We start from the raw sequence: 13,320 nt of genomic DNA, 5'->3' as shown, positions 1-13,320 counted from the left end.
TATCTCGTAGATCTGTGAGTCAGGAGTCTGAATCAACCTCAAGGGCCTCCAATCAAAGTTGGGCAGATTTAGGGAGGATTTTGGGCCTTACCTTTGCAGCTTCTAGAGGCTTCCCCACCTGTGTTCTTTGACCCGAGGCTCCTTCTATTTATGGTGTCATTGATACTTTTTACAGAACTCTGTTATCACTGGGCCAACATGGGTGGCTCAGGTTCATAGGCTCAGAACCATCTCTAACATCATCATATCTGTATAGTCATGTATGTGCACAGGATTCTAATACTGAAGTAAAAGCACTATTCTCCCTACTACTCATAATGTCCTCAGGTAAGAGGAGGGAGGACATGACAATGGCGGGCTTTAAAAAACAGCAGCACTGCACTGTATTTAAGATGTCAAATCCAAAGGGTACTCTAGTTAATATTTATGCATCGCTAAACAAATTGCTTTAACTCTGCTCCTCAATTTTTCAATCTTTAAAACAATACTATTATTTCTGAAGACTTACTACATCCATGCATGCGAAGGCAGTTCAAATAATTTCTACTTTATTGTTATTTACAGCCCTCATTGTCTGAGGAGGATTAATTTAATCCAGACTTGTTTTATAGATAAACATATTAATTTGTTCAAGGAGCACAATTCAAAACTCATCCCATTCAGATTCCTCTGTAACATCTACTAAAACTTTCTTCAGTCGTCTCATAATGTAAATTCATCCATTTTCTTAATGGTGAGAGTCCTTAATTAGCTTGGCAATATATTCAAGAGTTTACATCATTCTTCTAGCAACAGAGATCTTATGAGCATAGTTTTGTCTTATTCTGAACATGATAGGTTCAGAAAATATTATGTAAAGGACAAAAACATTTGACAAGGTAACACAAGGTTGAGGAGACCCAGAAGCCAAACAGGTAGGAAGGTAATTTTTCATGACCTTTGCATCCTGGTTGTAGTATATGCTACTATTTAAATGTTTGCATAATGTTATGTCTCTGGTGGCAAAATTTACAATTATTGACATGTTCAGTGTTACTTACATATAGATTTATTCTCCATTGCAATCACTTCATTTGCTAGTGACCATTCGAGTGGCCACATTGAAATCAACCTTTAAGAACCTGAAGACCTGATGGTTTTGATTATAAAAAATATTTCATGGGTATTATAAGTATGTGTCTATCATCTGTGGATATGATCATTCTGCCTACCTCTAGCCTCTAGTGAATTTTGTTTACTTGTTTATTTATGTGTGCTTATATGTCAAATACCAATTACCAAGAGCAAACTGTTTTATGTCGAAATAGTTGGTCAATGACATGTTGTTATGTCTTTCTGGTGAAATTACGATTTTCTATTAAACCTTACTACCTCCTTCCTTCCCCAACATATAAAAAAATAGAATTGTGAAGTTGAAGAAGTAAAAAGAAACATTGAGACAATTTGGGCAAATGTTCTCATTTTATAGCTGTTTAATGAAACCAAGGGGAAATTTTAAGTAAGCAAATGTAGTTAATGTAATTTTCAGATCCTAAAAGATAAGTCAACCAGTTTTTTTTGTTTGTTTCATTTGTTTTACTTTTAGTTGTGAGCTCAGAATATTTCACTGAAAATCTAATACAATTTCATTTACTCTAAGCCCTTTCCTTTCAATCTTAGATTCTTCAAGAAGATGTAAATAAATGTTCAACGTTTGGCAGACCTTAATGACTACTGCATCCTTTTCCTAAATCACGTGTGGTGTCACATTGCTCCCAGAGGTAGATGGCCTTGTGCTCTCAACATATTTTCAATGGTTATTCTACAAGAAGTGTACACAGATTCCTAAGATATGCTGCTTATTACATTGTAAAGCTTCAACTTTGCAATCTTCTTTTGTGAATGACATGTGTGGTTTTTTTTCAGTCTTGAAAAGAAAAGAAAATGAATGTTCTTCCTATAACCATCTTTACTGTTTTGTTCCTGGTGAGACCTTGGAAAAGCCATCTCAATATTAAATGTGACTCTAGCCTTTACAAGAAGAGGACAATTACCTAGATGAAAAAACTAGTCCTTGAAAATAAGGTAGGCTGCCCCTTCAGATTTTTATTCTCAGGCTGTTTTCTCTGCTTACCAGTAAGAATGATCTCCTTTGAGATTGCAACCTTGTAGAAAACTATTTTTCTCTTTCTTCTTTAACACACGAGTGGCCCTAAACTTGTTCAGTTTTGCTGAATGCCAGTTTGGTTATAGGGGATTTCACTGCGGGCCTTATAGTCCTCAACGAACCTTATGAAGGAGATACTGCTGCTTTATTTAAATGATGATCAGGGCTCATCAGTATTAAGAAATTTGCCTAAGTAATTCAATATACGTGTCTGGAAGAAGACTTGACCCTAGCTTCCTTAGTGTGCGGAAGACCACAGTATTCAACTAAGGGTATTGACTATGGTAGGGCCAACACTTTAATTGAAGACCATTTTATGCCTCATTTTGACAGACAGAGGTTAATATGATGTTTCTGTAACAATCCATGATGATGCTGATCATCATCATCATCATCATCATCATCATCATCATCATCTGTACCTCATTCTCATTTAAGGTGAGACCAAACAGATTATCATTGTTTCAATTTTTTAAAAAGGAAATCCACAAAATTAATAATTAAAGCCATAGAAACTGGAACTACACATGATCACATCTAGCGCCTTAGAAGAAGGCAGTTAGGAACACGAACTTAATCCTAGTCGTACAATGCAATTTTTGCCAGCCATGTCAATAACAAGATACCATGCTCAGAATCCAGTGTCCTAATCGCTTTCCTAATTCCCCAGCCAAAAAGGGAAACTAAGAAAGTGACCTTTGAGGCTGGAGAGATGAATCAGCAGTTAGGAGGCCTAAGATCAGCTGGTTTCCCAATTCTCCTGCTAACAGTCACAGAGTGGCTCCAGCTATTGAAGTGTTCACACAGAACCTTCCATCAGCAGCGATCTTAAACCATCTGTGAACTGAATTAAGGCGGCTTCTTTAACAGCCAAGATTAAGCAACAACTTGCATGGACTTGAAGTTGGATGGACACGTTGGCAGGACCTGCAGTCACTTTCCAGTTTCCTCCTAATTCTTTGGTCAGAACACTTTGCTGATGGTTTTGGTTGTTGTAGTTGTTTGTTTATTTGTTTGTTTGTTTTCCTGTCTTTATAGTCATCCATGTTATTATAATGCACAGACCCCTTCTAATATTAGTCAAGCTTTTAGACACGTTCTCTCCGAGCATCATTATAAAAACCATTGAGATGTTGGTAACTTTCAACTTACTCTCTTAATCCAGATTCTAGTCCCTAAACATCATATTTGTTTTCTCACCTACTCACCAAAATCTCTTGGTATGTCATTCTTAAAGAACCTTAGTTGAGATTCCTGATCTTCTCCTAATCCAAACTTTCTCTGTCCCTGTGTACCCTGCCACACATACTTCATTGCTGATGTATTGACCCATCACTGAAACAAGCCTATGAGTGTGGAGGCCTCCTTGATTCTTCCTCTCTTCTCATAGCTCACACCCCATCACAAGCAAATGCCACTGTCTCCTTTTCAAAGTTTAAACAGAATCGATTGTTCTCATCCTCCACTATAATCTAATCACCTGCCACTAACCAGGAATCCGTATTGAGATGACTGCAATTGCTTCTTCAACCCTGCTGCTTCTCTCCTTTATCCACTGATCTCAGCAAAGTAGCTAGAACCATCCTGTTAAGGTGGGAGGGCAGTAATGGGGGGAGGATGGGGAGGGGAACATCCATAGAGAAGGGGAGAGAAGAGAGGGGAGTTAGGGGGATGTTGTCCCGGAAACCAGGCAAGGAAATAACAATCGAAATGTAAATAAGAAATACCCAATTTAATAAAGATGAAAAAAATATAACTCGGGTAATATCACACCTGCTCAAGATCTTCTGAGTTCTTTCATATCTCAAAGCAAAAGAACAGGCTATAGCAGAAACACTCACCCACCCACCTCTCTCCATTACTTTTAAACATATTCCCTGTTAATCTTAAACATTCCAAGCACCAGGATCTTTAAGGCCCTGCCTGGACTCCTCCTTCCAATTTCATACTGTACACCCCTCACCTCTTCTTGCCCTTTATATTCTGCTCAATACTAGTGCAATTTTCTGGGCATCCTATATACGTGTGGAACCTCCAATCCCGAACACACACTTTGCTGTCCCACCTGCCTGCTTTGTGTCTCCCATGGTACTTACCTCCACCTGGTGAACTGAGGACTCCTAACTGATTCTGCATATGGAGTGCTCCTCCCATGAGTGTGTACACGCTGCAGTGGAGATAGGGATTTTCACTGGTCATCCACTTCTATGCTCCAGCAATTAGCACACTGCCCTGAATGTCACAGGGACTTAATCATATTGTGAGGTATTGATTATAGAATATCTTTTTTCTAGCCATAGCTGATTAGGGCTCTAAATTTTCTGTTCCATCATGTCTTAAGTGTTTGAATTAACTATTATGTTATCCACGGAAGACTCAACCCTGTTTTGAAGTATCTGTTCTGTGCTGTGTACTATTAAGGCATTGGGGATATTTAGTGACTATAAGTACACACACACACACACACACACACACACACACAAACATATACACACACATATATATAGTCATTTATAATATAAGCCCATAGAATTTATTGTACGAGGGTGACCCAACTGTCTTGCAGAAGATAGATCATACAAAATGCTATCATTTAAAATATACTTGATACATTCAAAATATTTTAAAGTTTTATTTGAATCGAGTCCAAAATGATGACTACTGAAGAAACTGCTGGTGTAGGAAACCAAAGACCTGGGGGAGTAGAGGCAGTGGGAAAAAAGAGAGATCCATGGAGCTAAAGTGACACATAGAATCTAGAAAGAATGCTATAGTCAAAGGCTAGATGGTTGCAGAAGGCCCCAGAACATTTTGAGGCCTTGACCTTTATCCTAAGGTCAATGGGTGAACCCTCTAAAGGTAGTAACACAATAAGAACTATCATTCTATATTCTGGGAAACTTCTGAATACCCTAGGACAAGAGGTTGTGGAAGAGTCTGACTATCTATGGGGGTCACTATTGTTAGAACTGATGTTTCCATATGGAGATGGCCTATGGCACTTTTCGGGAAAAAACCAATTTGAATCCCACAGAAAGGAAAAACAAGTCATGAGTTCAAACAGTAAAAAACTCCCATAATCCACTGAAGCAGCATAGAGAATGTCTCGCAGCAGAATTACACGAGCACGTGCCAGCAGGGGCAGGGGCAAGCCAACATCCCAGAATTCTACTAGCATGTTCCAGCAGGAGTGGGGCAAGCCAACAGCCTGACAGGAGGATGAAAGTTAGTTTTTCACAAGCCAGTATGGGAGCCCAGAAAAGAATTTTTACCAGCAGGCTCGCTTATGGCAGGTCACGTTGCAAATGTACTTCTGCTCGTCGGAATGAGTTCTCCCTACATATAAAAAATATTAACAAATGGACTCAAAGACCCCTCCATGTTATTTTCTCCAAATTTAGATGCTAAGTTCTTGAAGTATAATTCTGAGAGACACATGACTGCGAACAGGGTTAGTAATCTTGTCAGAAGATGTGAGCCATGCTATTTAAATACTTTTCAACAAGGTATTCACATAAATCTTTTACTGTGTGAATATTTGCTATGGGCTGCAATAAACACAAATGCAAAGAGAGGAATATGTGTGGACACTTTGGCAACAGAGAGTCAGAAACCATCAGGAAACTGAATGTGTGAAAGCAGTATAGATTTCATAGGAAAACCGTCAGGACAAATGGGTAAACTCTTGCTCATTGGTTAAAACCAAACTAAGTTTGTACAAGGAATCCTTTTTCTCAACTGCAGTTCCAAAATGACTCTGGACAACTTCTTTAAAATCTGAATACTGAAGAGCAAGGGAAGAAAGTGCTCTGCACCATTTGTCCTGGAAGAAAAGTCAAAGAAACTGGCTGGGCCAGTTGACACTTGAGCTTTTAAAATTGTGGCTTTATCTCAGTGGTAGAGCGCTTGCCTAGGAAGCGCAAGGCCCTGGGTTCAGTCCCCAGCTCCGGAAAAAAAAAATTGTGGCTTTATGAATAACTTTCAATTGTTAAATGGTTATTTCTCACATTTCAAGTTTTGTATTTATCGGTATTATTTATGCGTGTCTGTGTATACATACCAGATGAATGTAGGTGACCATAGAGGGTTTTAGATCCCCTGGAGCTGGAGTTACAGGTGGTTGTGGGTGCTAAAAACCACACTCAGGTGCTCTGTAAAAGCGAATGCACTCTTAACCACTGAGCCATATCTCCAGCCCCAGACTTCAACTCTTAAAGGATCTTTCTTTGGCATTCATTTTGTGTTCCCAATGTCTGTTTTTATTCCTTCCTATTAATAGATACCATTTCCCAGGCAGTGATCACTTTTTCTAAGTGACTAAAATAGAGAATTTTTTCCCAGTTCATTCCCCTAACTTGACAGAACACCTACAAAACCATTAATATTTTCCCATTCCTAAAAAATTACTACATAGGACTGTGACAACTCGTTAAATATGCAAATATTATCAAAATGATAGTATCCTTCATAAAGTACATAAACAGATGATTATTTTTTTTTAAAAAAAAGGATGGTTTTAGGATTTCCAAAGCAAATCCTGCAGATTACTGCCCTTACAGATTTGTAAACACTGGCACAAGAAGGGGAAATCAGAGATGCTAATGTAGTACCACAAGACAGTGAAACAGACACATACAGAAATGTACAGAAAGTGAACCACAGGAGCTATAGGTAGCTGGGGATGGCATAAAGAAGAGCAGTATGGAACTACTCAGAGCACAACAGACTGACTTTCTGAGCTTGGGGCATGTGATGGTTTGACTATGCTTGACCCAGGAAAGGACACTATTAGAAGGTGTACTCTAGTTGCAGTAGGTGTGGCCTTGTTGCAGTGGGTGTGGCCTTGTTGCAGTGGGTGTGGCCGTGTTGCAGTGGGTGTGGCCTTGTTGGAGGAAGTGTGTCACTGTGGATGTGGGCTTTTGGGACCCTCCTCCCAGCCACGTGGGAGGCAGTCTGCTCTTGGCTTCCTTTGCATGAAGATGTAGAACTCTCAGCTCCTCCTGAACCATGCCTGCCTAGATGCTGACAGACTTCCCACCATAATGATAATGAACTGAACCTCTGAGTCTGTAAGCCAGCCCCAATTAAATGTTGTCCCTTATAAGAAATGTCATGGTCATGGTGTCTTCCAGCGGTAAAACCCAAACAAAGGCAGGGGAGATAGGTTCCAGTTATTTCAGAAGGTCACCAAAAAATTTCTGGGTGTATAAAACAATCATACCAGGAGAAACCCAGGAAGAACATAGGTCATTGTTGCCAGGACCTGGGGAAGGAGGAAGGACTCAATTGTGTGCATGTTAAGCTTAAAATACCTATGTTAATATCCCAAGTAATGTGGTAAGTCACTGGCTTTGATGAGGCAGGAGCTCAGAGAAATATTGGTCAAAGAAACAATCCAGGGGTTGGTAACACACAGCGTTGCTTATTTGCACTCATGGCTGTGAATGAAACTACAGATGTAGATGAGATCCACAGGCAGCCTATAAGGTAACGTTTCTTTCCTCCTGCCACATGCACCTGACACATACATTATATTCAATCATGAGTTCTCAGCCAACTGATATTATAACTATTAAGAGAAATGGGAAGAGTGTCAAACTCTCTTTGGTATCTTAGAAATATTGAGGATGACAGGAAAGCAATTGGAATTTTGTGTCTGTCAAATTTTATTCAAAAGGCCACATGCTCAGTGAAACCCTTGACATGGCTGTGGTCTCTCAGCCTTTTGAACTTAATGGCACTATATTTAGCTATTTTCATAATATTTCATCCAGTGCCCCATTAATCAACACATTACAGGCTTATTTTATTTCTCCTACTAAACAATAAGAATCTTAAATAGATATCTGTATTCAGGTCTTTATTATAGCTCTCATAATACCTACCGCCGTTCCTTCCACATTCTATATCATGAGGAAAAAAAGGTCTCTTACATAAGCGCATATCCTCAAATAAACAATAAACCAAGAGCAGATAATGTGCCCTTTATTTTGCTTTCTGCTTATCCCCATGATTTGCATATAATTGATGTTGCATAAATGAATTATTGATAGGTTAATTTGGAGAATATTTTTCAATCTTCAGCTTGTTATCTTTATCAGCATTCACTGACTGCACATGGTGATGGATTCTGTAAAGATACTTTAATCTTTTCGCATCATATATTCTGCTCATATTTACCCTGTACACCTCTTTTATCTTTTGCCTTCTCTCACTTCCATGGGAGTTTTTCTCCTAACTTCGAGACATAGATGCAGACATGCTGTTGTCTGTTTAAAACATGAAGGGAAAAAGTGCTTCTTCCTGCCTCACGTATTTTGAATAATATTGTGTGCTCAGTTGTATCCATTTCCTGAAAGAAACATAATTGCATTCTGTATGGCTGAATACAACTCTATTTTATATTAACAGATTTTCCTTACTACTCCTCACCTATGCTGAGTACATAACTGCTACTGTGCACAGTGACCACATTATTTTAAGAGATTGTCTTGTTTCCAGTTGAAAATACACCAGAGGGACACTTGATGCAAGCGTTTTGCTTTTAGCAATACAAAATTAATTATCCAAATGCGTTACCTATCAACAAGGACAGAGTAAAATTATTTGCCTTCTTTATTTCTGAAGTCTCATAAATGTAAGATATTGTTCTATAAAATACTTGACTCTCTGAAAATAATTCTATGTCCCAGGAATCCCATAATTCAACACCTTATGGCAATTCTCAAATCATTAATTCCTTTGATTGTTTTTCAAAGTAGACATTGGATATATTTACAAATGAATTATATATGCATATTTCAATGCACATAGCTATGCGTATTCTAATATGATCATTGTTTAAAACAATACTTCATAAACATTAATTAAATGTAACAGGAGTGCAGTGGCTTGAACGAGAATGGTTCCCAAAGGCCCATCTGTTTGAATGCTCCATCTCCCGTTAATGGACTCTTTAGAGAGGATTAGGAGTTGAGGCCTTGCTAAAGCAGGTGCATCACTAGAGGTGGGCTTTGAGGTTTCAAAAGCTCACACTAGACCCAGTCACATGCTCCCTCTGCCTACAACTTAAAGATCAGATATGAGCTCTCAGTTTCTACTTCAGCACCATGTCTGCCTAATGTCACACACCCACCATGATGATTGTGGACTAACCCTCTGAAACAATAAGCAAGGCCCCAGTTAAGTGCTATTTTAATAAACTACCTTGGTTGTGATATCTCTTCAGAGATATAGAATAACTAAGACAAATGGCTAAGTACATGTCTTTAATCTAGCGTTCAGGAGGCTAAGACAATAGCAGTGAGAGGTTAAGGCAGTCTGCACTACATAGACAGATTTTCTCTCAAATAAAACAAAACAAAAGTACGCTTAGGAACACATAGACCACATATAGTTCTACATGTAATTTGAAAGTACATAGTTATAATTAACTGTAATACTCAATGCCTGAACATAAAACAATAATAAAATGAATATTCAGGCAAAATAACTTCCCTTATGTTTTGATTTTTTTAAGTACCACTTTAAATGTAAGGCTAAAATGAAGAGAATATGGTAACTGAGAATAAAAAAAGTCCTGAGAAAAATGATGGTATTTTATCAAAGCTAAACAGTTAAAAAAAGTCAAAATTAGGAAAAAATGGTCAAAGTTCTATTTTTTATCTTATAGGAATTTAAAATACAGCCAAAGCCTAGGCACATAGTGAAATGATCTTAAAGTCATAAAACTAATGTTCAGTGAATTGGTAATATTTACCTCTCTGGAGCTTACTGACAGACCAGTTCATTCCTACCAGAAGCAATTTTCCTGGGACAGATACCTTCTCATTTTTATAGTTATCCTCATCACCCTATAAGACCAGAAAACACAAGTACATATACATTAGTATGTAGACACATATTAAGTTTATATTTTAATAATCATATATAAAAAGCCATAATGAAAATAATATGCACAAATTGTATTCCTAGTCACCAAAGACTAGCCTGCTCTAGTAAATTCAAGAACCTATAGACACTGACTATCATGGTGATGGAAGAGAATAGAATTGTCAGAATTACTTTACTAAATATATTTTTAAATTTTGTATTGGAATCACTACATTATATGCTTGTGTGCATGAATGCTTGTGTGTGTGTGTGTGTGTGAGTATGTGTATGTGTGTGTCTGTGTGTGTGTGTTGTGTGTGTGTGTGTGTGTGTGTGTGTACGAGCACACCCACATGCCACAGTGTGTATTTCTGTAGGTCACAGGACAGTTCCTACGAGCCAGTTCTCTGTTTCTGTCCAGACTACAATTTTTTTTTTAAATCCCTGAATTCTGGGCTGATCATATTTTGGAATTATACTCTAGTGAAATACTACACATATTTATGAAGCACTTATTATGTATGAGGTACTGCTCTATGGCACACACGTGAAAGCATATATACACCCACACACACAGGTTTAGGTTCTAAACTTAAGCCCACTGTAAATGGCAATTAGACATGGAGGCTTCCTATTTTGCTCTCCTTAAAAGCTTCTGTAATAGAACTACTCTCTCCTTACCAAATGCTGGCTCCTCCCAGGCCTCGGTCTGGTGGAGAGTGAGCTGATGTTAGGACTATGCAGAACAGTGCATTTAGCAAAGCTGGTGAATGTGACTCTTCCACTGGGAAGCAGACAGCCTGAGGTGAGGCTGTCACCCCTGACTGTGCAGAAATAACTGTCCGCTATGCTGATCCCAACAACAGATTAGCTGTATCACTTTTAATTACCTCAGCTGCACTGCAATGAAGAAGCGCCTCTTGCTTTCCTCACACAGAAACCATCCAGGCTGACAACTCCTGAATGCTTTAGCAGGGCTTTCCGGCCCCCGGAGATACCCAGTCATGTACAATGAACTCTAATGGATCTAGCTGCTAAACTAAGCCTGATAATCCCAGCCCTTGAGGCTCCCAGTGCTGGAGAGGCACGGAGTAATTCCACTTGGATCCTATATCAGCATTTGCTGCTGGAGGAAAATCATCTCCAATTACTATCCATGTGTAACAAGAACCAGGTACGTTCACCTTGTCACCCCAACCCGTATTCATGGAACAGAAGACATGCATGTACATGTATTATTACTGTTTTAGGCGGAGATCCACCACAGTGTAAACAAGTCAGTAAATGCCAGGAGGCTGAGTCTGGCCAATATGAGCTTACAGTGGGTTAGAGGGATTTAGGTTGACAACTTAAAACAAAAAAGTATCTTCATTGCACTTGGTAGATATATTCTGAGGACTATATCTTCCACCATGCAGTCATCAATCTTTATGTATTCTACTAGTATCTACAGAGGTCTCCCAGACCTGGCTGTGACATAGACTTATAAGGTCACCAGCATGAATTTCTATCACTATTGCAACATAATCTATTGACTCAAAGAAAACCACCTGAATTGACTTGAGGCCTCACAGTATCCATTCACACAGAACTGTGGCCTCCAACCTGGAGGCATTCTTAGTTTTTGATGAAAAGAAGAATTACCACATTTGCCAGTGGCCCCTGACCAGCATGCTCACTCCAAAGATCAGTGGGGAGCTGTGAAATTATCTGATTCAAAACAATGGAGTGCCACATACTCAGAACTGAGACCACCATCCTCATAACAAGGATACATAGAAACAAATGCTTCAGGAAACAGCCAGCTGGGTCAGATCACTGGACAGCCCTATAAATCTTTGAAAAAGGCAGCCTCAACAGACATTCAGTGTACAGTTCAGTGGCACTAAGTACATTCGCCAGGTCCAACCAGCAATGCCTCCCACCTTCAAATTTTTCTTATGTTCACAAACAAAAATTCTGTCCCTGCTAAATGCTGACTTCCTAGTCCCCTCCTTCCAACCCATGCAAAGACTGGAGTCTTTACTGTCTCTATGAACTTGACTCCCAGTGGAAAGAAACTACTCTTGTCTTTTCATGACCAGCTAATTTCAATAGCAGGTTCCCAAGGCTCTCCCAGGTCATGGCACGTATCATAAAGCCATTCCAGGTAGTACAGACTGGTATTCTAGTATATGTTTGCAACACATCTTATTTATCCGTTCATTACTGATGCCATGATTGGAGAGAGATAGATACATAGATAGATAGATAGATAGATAGATAGATAGATAGATAGATAGATAGATAGATAGATGGATGGATGGATGGATGGATGGATGGATGGATGGATGGATAGATAGATAGATAGATAGATAGATAGATAGATAGATAGATAGATAGATAGATAGATAGATAGATAGATAGATAGATGGTTTGAATGAGAACAGCCCCTGTAGGTTCACAGATTTAAATGCTTGGTCACAAGGGAGTGACACTATTTAAAAGGATTGGGAGGTGTGGCCTTGAAACTGTAGGCTTTCAGGTTTTCAAACTCAAGCCAGGCCCAGCGGCTCTCTTCCAACTGCCTGTGGATCTGGATGTAAAACTCTCAGTGACTTCTCGGGCATCATGTCTGCCTATATGCTGCCATGCTCTCTGTCCTTTAGGTAATGGACTAAACCGCTGAAGCTGTAAGGCAGCCCCAATTAAATGTCTTTCTTTATAAGAATTGTCATTGCCATGGTGCATTTTCCTAGCAATGGAACAAACATATACACACAACTATCCAACGCTTGCCATATATGGAATGTATTTTCAGAAACAAGTTCACATTTCAAACATCATTCTGTTTACTAGCGACCTTAAATTATGATTTTTTTGTGTTGCCAAATTCCTTAGCATTTTACGGAATTTTATATAGAATGATCAGGCTATTCATTCATTTTCATACACACAACAGAGTTATTTTAGGATTCGACTTCAGTGTTGCATGGACCTTTGTACCCGTTTTCTATTAGGCAAGTAGCATGCAATTGCATGTACACACAAGTTTAATTGTTAGCTCATTGATGGATACTTGAGATCCTTTGAGTTTTTATCTGTTGTTAAAAAAAATCTGCTCTCCTGCAGACTTTCACATTATGAGAAAAAAATATTCAGGATAGATAGTGATATTTCAAATGTCTAAGAGTTTGATGAAAATGCTTAACTGTCTAAAGTCAGGCACAGAATGTAAGGGTTGTAATTACTCTGAGCCGCTGTTACCACTTAGTTTGACCAGTGTATGAATTCATCTATTCCTACATGTATGTAGACATATG

The 13,320-nt window shown here is 38.8% G+C and overlaps 1 protein-coding gene and 1 long non-coding RNA gene across 1 annotated transcript in view; both read right to left on the bottom strand.

Annotated features, from left to right (window-relative positions):
• Erich1 (glutamate-rich 1) overlaps nt 1-13,320 on the bottom strand; it is a gene marked incomplete at its 5' end in the record, with an annotated part of 52,793,804 nt that overhangs the window by 11,983,424 nt on the left and 40,797,060 nt on the right.
• Nucleotides 8,116-13,320, bottom strand: part of LOC148000603 (uncharacterized) — a 58,859-nt gene continuing 53,654 nt past the window's right edge. The window contains exons 3-4 of the long non-coding RNA XR_015640506.1: nt 9,906-9,999; nt 8,116-8,498 (exon numbers count right to left, since the gene is read on the bottom strand). This is a non-coding gene — a long non-coding RNA (uncharacterized LOC148000603). The remainder of the gene's footprint in view (nt 8,499-9,905; nt 10,000-13,320) is intronic.

The sequence above is a fragment of the Rattus norvegicus genome, chromosome 16 (genome assembly GCF_021556685.1).
Source record: "Rattus norvegicus strain SHRSP/BbbUtx chromosome 16, alternate assembly SHRSP_T2T, whole genome shotgun sequence".
Lineage (NCBI taxonomy): Eukaryota > Metazoa > Chordata > Mammalia > Rodentia > Muridae > Rattus > Rattus norvegicus.
The sequence above is the reverse complement of the archived record's forward strand: the minus strand, read 5'-3'. Positions and strand labels throughout refer to the sequence as shown.